Source organism: Callospermophilus lateralis, chromosome 8 (genome assembly GCF_048772815.1).
Source record: "Callospermophilus lateralis isolate mCalLat2 chromosome 8, mCalLat2.hap1, whole genome shotgun sequence".
NCBI lineage: Eukaryota > Metazoa > Chordata > Mammalia > Rodentia > Sciuridae > Callospermophilus > Callospermophilus lateralis.
Window position 1 is genome coordinate 56,708,086 of NC_135312.1, and position 7,047 is coordinate 56,715,132.

Consider the following 7,047-nt stretch of genomic DNA (forward strand, 5'->3'; position numbering starts at 1 on the left):
TGGTTTCCATGGTAACCTATATTTATTGAGAATTCCTCTCATATTTGCTGAAGGCAGGTGATTGCTTTCTGTCAGCCTGGGGTTGACAGAGAGAAGCGAAGCAGTCCAGGGATGATGTTTAGGAGAAGAAATATCATTCTATTTTGTGGAAATTCTTTAAAAAATAGCTATTCATTTCTTAAACTTCTTAGTAGGTATTATCTGAAAGAGGAACTATTATCAATTATAAGAAGAGAAATGGGAGGAGGAAGAGGAGGAGGAGGAGGACAGAGAAGATGGAGGGAAAAACACACACAAGCAGGGTGTGCAGGTTTTTCCTGACCACCCGAGCTGAGTTCTAGCAGTGTTCACTGCTCACCTTCATAGCCACAGGGCATGTTGTCAGCCCTCACCTCTCTCTCCACCACGATCAGCCTTCTGCACTCTGATATCTGCTCCCGCCACTGTATAGAAGTAGAGGAAAGATGCTGTCCGACTTGCAGGGAGGTCACATGCCGATGGCAACACTGTGGCCTGGACATCAGTTCTGCAGGTCTAGAAATTCACCTGCCTCTGATTTTTCGCTTCTCTGCCTGAAGGCTTTCTCCAGCATAGAAAGGGATGGCTTTTACCTGTGAGCAAGACAGCCCACAGGTGGGGGAACTTAACCCTGCCATTCAAAGTAACCCTCAACCAGTGAGAAGCAGGTGTCTGTGGAAAACACGCCATCTTGACACAATCCTGGTGGAACCCTCTGGGGTTGTTCCACTCCCTCAGACACACCCAAGTGGGATTAAGCTCAGTTACTCAGAGCAGTACCTCTCCCACCAACACACCCCTCAGGGTTCTCTAGCTTGTCCTCCTCAGCTTCCCCACTGCCTCATGTGCATTCTGGAACTAGTTACCAAAAAAATAATGGGTGCTGGAAGTTCATCACAAATTGAGGAAAATTCAAACTATAACATTAGTGTATCCCTTTCTTGGCATCAATGTATTTGAAATAATATTCATAATTATTAATATTGATACTGAAGTAAAAGGAAGCTGATATTCTGGGGGGCTCACCCTGCCCAATGCCTCCCTCTGGGTTTCACTGGGGAAACAGAATCTCCCTAGGTCTCCAGGTAAAAGAGTTTTACTGCAGGGCATTAAAGATTTAAGCAGCCATTGCAACACTGCGAATCAAAGGTCAGGAAAGCTATAATTAGAAACATGTGACACTCTGCACACTCCTGGAAACCATTGCCAACTTTAAGGCTGCCCTCTGTGTGGACATTGGCTTCCAGTTGTCCCTGGAGACCTATGGCTTCTTTTCCCTCCCACCTTCCAAATTTTGTGTGGATTAGAAGATTCTAATCTAGAAGAAAAAGAGGAAAGGATTCTATAACTCCTGGTTTCTGCCTTGCAATTAAGAAAGGAATGCAGAAAAGGTAATATTACAACTTTAGCAGAAAATGCTGCTCATACAGGTAGAGTGCACCAGGAGAGGCTGCAATCCTGACCTTGGACTGCTAAATAAACACTGATGAATTCTTGCTAATCCATCTTCCTCCATGAGGACAATCACTAACTCTATTATTTGCCATAATTGTGCAAAGAAGTCCCAGTTGAGTTAAGAAAACCAGAGATTTCTTTATCAAGTCTGTGCTAAACTTGAAAACCTAGTCAACTTGACAGGTCAGGGATCCCATCCAAGCTTTCCAGTCAAACAGTCACAAAACATCATAGTGCATTCCGATCTTAAATAATTTTCACTACCCTCATCCCACTATGGCCACGGTGACTGCCAAATCCTGCTTCTGCTCCAAAGTTCTCTATCGAAGTTATGTCACTGTAATAAGTATGTATTTATGGATATACTTGAAGTCATCTATGAAGACCTGACTCTTACAAGCTTTACTCCAAGTGTGACTGAATGCAAATGAATGAAAATCTGCAACTTTCTAAACCTTCTGCAGAATCCATCATAGCTTCTGACTGGGTGAATCCTTTGACTTTTCCTCAGTTTCATCTCTGTGTCAGATGCCACCACAGGACACCCTCTCCTGCTTGTCTCTTTCCTTTTGTTCCTTGGTTTTCTTATATTGTACTCTTTTTGTTCTCTTCCCATCTCCGGGTTTTCTTTCTATTCCAAGGCTGGCCCCGTTTTCCTCCTCGGTTGGGTGCTTCCTCCAAGGCTATATTTGAACTCTTCTACCTTTATCTCTATGGAGGTTCTGAACACTTAAAGGTATAACTAATCACTCTGAGATTCTGATAACCTCTCAAGTTAGAAAAATCCACATGGGCATGTATTAGGTGGAGATTAATTTTTCATTTTAATTTTCTCCTTTTGCCTCACTGAGTATAAAATCCCATGTGAGGTTTCCTAGGCCATAATAGTCAGCTACTGCCGACTAGGAATCTTTGCTTTCCTGCATGCATCCATTTGTGTGTGGAACGGGTGCTGCATTGAGAACTAGACATCCTGTCATGAAACCTGCCAAGGCAGGGTGCAATAATATTTCAAGGGATGTAATAGCCAGAGACAAGATAAGAGATGAGATAGAGGCCAACAAGATAGCAGAAATCAAATGAGCAGGGATGGGATGGTCACTGATCCCTGAGATCATGCCTGTACCAAGAGATAGGACCATAAGGTCACCTGCCTCCAAGTACAGTATTCAAAAATAAAAAAAAAATAGAAACACATGGAAGTCAGGTGGGCCAGATACTGTGTCCCCAGATAACAATGGATGCCCTACCAAAATAATCTGGAAACCCATGGAGTTCTAAGCCCCTTTGCTCAGCCCCTGCACACTACCTTATTGAGAGACACAGAATGAAATAGAGACTCTGAGAGCCTGAGCTTTGTATTCCAAGCAAGTCTGGAAATTTTTGGAAGAGATGCTTTATGTTACTAAGTTGAGCTAAATTTAAACCAGTTTGGATGTTTACTTTGTTTTTCCCTTAATGGCGATAAACATTCAGAAGAGAAAAAAAACAGATTTGAAATGGACTAAATTAATTTATTAGATTCTTTTTCTACTGAGCTTATTTGGAATGTGAGTTGCATTTTTTTTTAAACCAAACACACACAAAAATTTGCAATTCGTTTTAATGTGTTCACAGCACCTCTGAGGGTTAATATGCTTATTCTATATTCATACCCTCAGAAATATTATTGACTTGTCATGATTTCCTCCCTCTGCAAAATCTATATTTTTAACTCTGATGTATAATCAATGCTAGCAAGATGTCTTAACTTTGATATTATATAGACAAGCTGATAGTTTCAATGAATGCACAGTGGAATCCTTCCTCCATCCCTAAAATCAACTCTGCCTCACCTTATTCTTGCTGGCTCTTCTTTCTACGTCACAGTCTTCCTTGCTGATAGCACCAAAAGTACCTATGTCTCCTCCTTTTCTCCTTTGTTTCCAATCACACTTATGTCAAGTTCTGCCAGTTCTTTTCTTTGGAAGTCTATCTAGTGTCGCTGCTTAGCCCTCCATTCCCACATTAACTATCACTGTTGCACATCAAGTTACTGCCAATCCTCTCATCTTTCCATGAACCCCATATGGGTGCCCTTCAGTTCATCCTCCATACAATAGTTCTTTTTGTGTATAAGTGTGTACACCAGTGATTGAACCCAGGGGCACTTAACCACTGAGTCACATCCCCAGCCCTTTTTTATATTTTATTTAGAGATAACATATTGTTGATTTGCTCAAGGCCTCGACAATTTGCTGAGGCTGGCTTTGAACTCAAAAATCTCCTGCCTCAGCCTCCCAAGCCACTGGGATACAGGCATGCACCACCACGCCCAGCTAGTTCCTTCTTGTTTCAAAATTATTTTTATCTATTCTTTTTAGACATACATGACAGTAGATTGTATTTGGACATACATACATGGAGTAAAAATTTTTCTAATTAGGATCCCAATCTTGTGGTTAAACATGAGTGGAGTTACACTAGTTGTGTATTCATACATGAGCATAGGGAAGTGTGTCCGATTCACTCCGTCTTTCCTATTCTCATCCCCCCTCCCTTCCCTTCATTCCCTTTTGTCTAACCAATGAACTTCTATTCTTCTGCTCCCCACCTCCCTTATTGTGGGTTAGCATCTACATATCAGAGAGAACATTCGGCCTTTGGTTTTTTGGGGATTGGCTTATATCACTTAGTATGATAGTCTCAAGTTCCATTCATTTACCTGCAAATGCCATAATTTTGCTCTTCTTTATGACTGAGTAATAATCCATTGTGTATATACCACATTTTCTTTATCTATTCATCTGTTCCATAGTTTGGCTGTTGTGAATTGAGTTGCTATCAATATTGATGGGGTGCATCTTTGTAGTATGCTGATTTTAAGACCTTTGGGTACAAACAGGAGAATGGGATAACTGGGTCAAATGGTGGTTCCTTTCCAAGTTTTCTAAGGAATCTCTACACCGCTTTCTGTAGTGGTTGCACCAATTTGAAGTCCCACCTTCAATGTATAAGTATACCTATTTCCCCATATCTTTGCAAACATTTATCATTACTTGTATTCTTTTTTTAAGGTATTTTGGAAGCAGAATTTATTCCAAATACATACATAATTCCTCTCCTCTTTGTCCAATGCTTGCACAGGAATGGAAGGAGTAGCTCAGTAAAAAGTAACAGATGTTTTTCCAATAAGATTTTGCTTTAGAGTTTATAAAAGTGGGTAGAAAATGGTAGGTATATGTCCCACCACACTTTGGAAATTTTCCTCACGTATCCTAGACTTAAACATATTTATTGTAAATACTTTTACAAAAATTACCATTTTTACTTTTTTTGCAGCAATATCTTTCTTCAGAATGTATTCAGATTTGCAAACTGACACTCTATGCCCATTAAACAATTCCTGATTGCCCCCTTCCCTATCCTTTGACAACCATCATTCTTCTCCTAGACTACTTTTGGACTCATTTTCTCTTTCACTTAATAAGAAAGAGGGTCGGTCTACTGCTGACCAGTGGGTTTGCTTCTCTACATACAAGTTTTCTTGCATACGGGTGATTTGAGTTTATTTTAGAAAAAGAGGTGGAGACAAACTGGATGTGGGCCTCCTATCCACATCTCAGCAGCCCTGCGATGGATCTGCCCCATTCTTTCACATCAAAAAGTTGATGTTTCGAGCCATTTTCATGTTGTAGATCTGCCAGCAGATTTCATAGATTTCCTGCTGTGGTTTGAGGCAAGTTTCTCATAGTATCTTCATTGTTAATGTCCTCACTGGGCCCAGCTATGCTGAGGATTCTGTTCAGGGTCCTGTATGCACCTTCCACATTCCCTTCCTATATCGTCACAGTCCTGGCAATGAACTTCATGGTGTTTTGCCATGACCCTGGATTTAAGTCTTCACTCTTCAGCACCCGGCAACCTCAGAACAGGTTCGACCACCTGGTGATCGCAATCGGAAGCCATTACTTGTATTCTTGGTAATTGCCATTCTGATATGAGTGAGATGGAATTTGAGTGTAGCTTTTGATTTACATTTATCTAATTGCTAGAGATGTTGAACATTTTCTCCTATATTTGTTGACCATTAGTATTTCTTTTTCTCTGAAGTAACTGTTCAGTTCCTTAGCCCATAGTGGGTTATTTCTTTTTTGTTAGTTCCTTCTTATCAGAGGGGAATTTCATGTTCCAAGATCTCCAGCGGATGCCTAAACTGTGGATAAGACCAAGCCCTATACATACTATTTTTTTCTATTTATGTTTATACAAATTTCATACCTTTTCCATCCTAACTGAACACTTATATGCACTGTGCTGAAACTTTTGCAGTTTGAGGTACAACATCAAAACTAGAGTAAATTTCTTTTTCCTTCTTCACAATTTCACAGGCAGATTCTTTCTAACCATAGATCTTAGCAACCTCAGCACACAATCTTTTCCCCTTCTTTCTTACATAAAAATCTTTCACATTTTCACTGAAGGGAAGCATGCTAGAGCTTCTCTTTGACACGCCCAAATTGCCATTTTCACTACTTTTGCAATTTGGTGCCATTATTAAGTAAAATAAGAGTTACTTGAACACAAGCACAACAAAACCACAACTTCCAATCTGATCATCCAGATTGCGGCTAAGATGAGTGGGCAAGCAGTGTACACATTGTAAATGCAAGGGACAAAGGAATGAGTCACACCTGGGCTGGCTGAAGTGGGACAGGGCAAGAACTCCTCACACTACACAGAAACAGTGAGCAATTTTAGATTTATACGTTGTTGATTTCTGTAGTTTTCCATTTGATGCTTGGACTGTGGTTGACAAGGTAACTGAAGTCATAAAAAGTGGGACTGAGAATGAGGGATTGCTGTACTACATTCCAAATTATTTGCTGAATTTCTCCATAAAGATGTTTCTGGAGAGCTCAAATCCAATATTTTGAAAGCAAAGTCAATATCTGTATGACTTCACCAAGCCTCCATCCCTGTCCAGCTCTCCCTCCTCCAATTCATATCCCAATTCTTCACAGCAGTGCTCCCTGGTCACTTGTGGGGAGCTATCATTCTTGGGGACTCTTGCTTCTCTTCCATTTAGCAGGTCATAAAATTATGTATTCCCTCTCCAAAATGTCTTGACTATATCACAGTATTTACATTTTTACCTTCTAATTCCAGCTCCTATTATTTCTCCTGCTCCTTACCTCTCCACTTTCTAGTTTACCTTGCACAATACCTGCAGAATCTTCTTCCTAAATTACACATCTGAGCATGTCACTTTCCTGCTCAAAACCTTTTATCTGTTCCATCTAGTAAAGTGTGAAATCTTAGCATGACATAACAGGTGCATGATTATCTTGTTTGCCCAATCCAACAGCCTCATTTTAAGCATATACCTCTTTACAACCCATGCTTTTCTATTCCATGAGAGAGTTGTCAATTTAGCAAAATAAAACTACTAGGTGTCCAAGGAAACAGCACTATTTGGAACATACTTACAATACCATGCCATTTGTTGTTTACCTGAAATTCAAATTTAACCAACTGGATTTTTTTTTGGGGGGGGTTGTTTTTTTGTTTTGTTTTGTTTTTAAATCTGGAAGC

General features: G+C 40.2%; 1 pseudogene; it reads right to left on the minus strand.

Annotated features, from left to right (window-relative positions):
* Window positions 1-5,074: 5,074 nt before the first annotated feature.
* On the minus strand, window positions 5,075-5,324 carry LOC143406500 (small ribosomal subunit protein bS21m pseudogene; annotated as a pseudogene).
* Window positions 5,325-7,047: the final 1,723 nt, after the last annotated feature.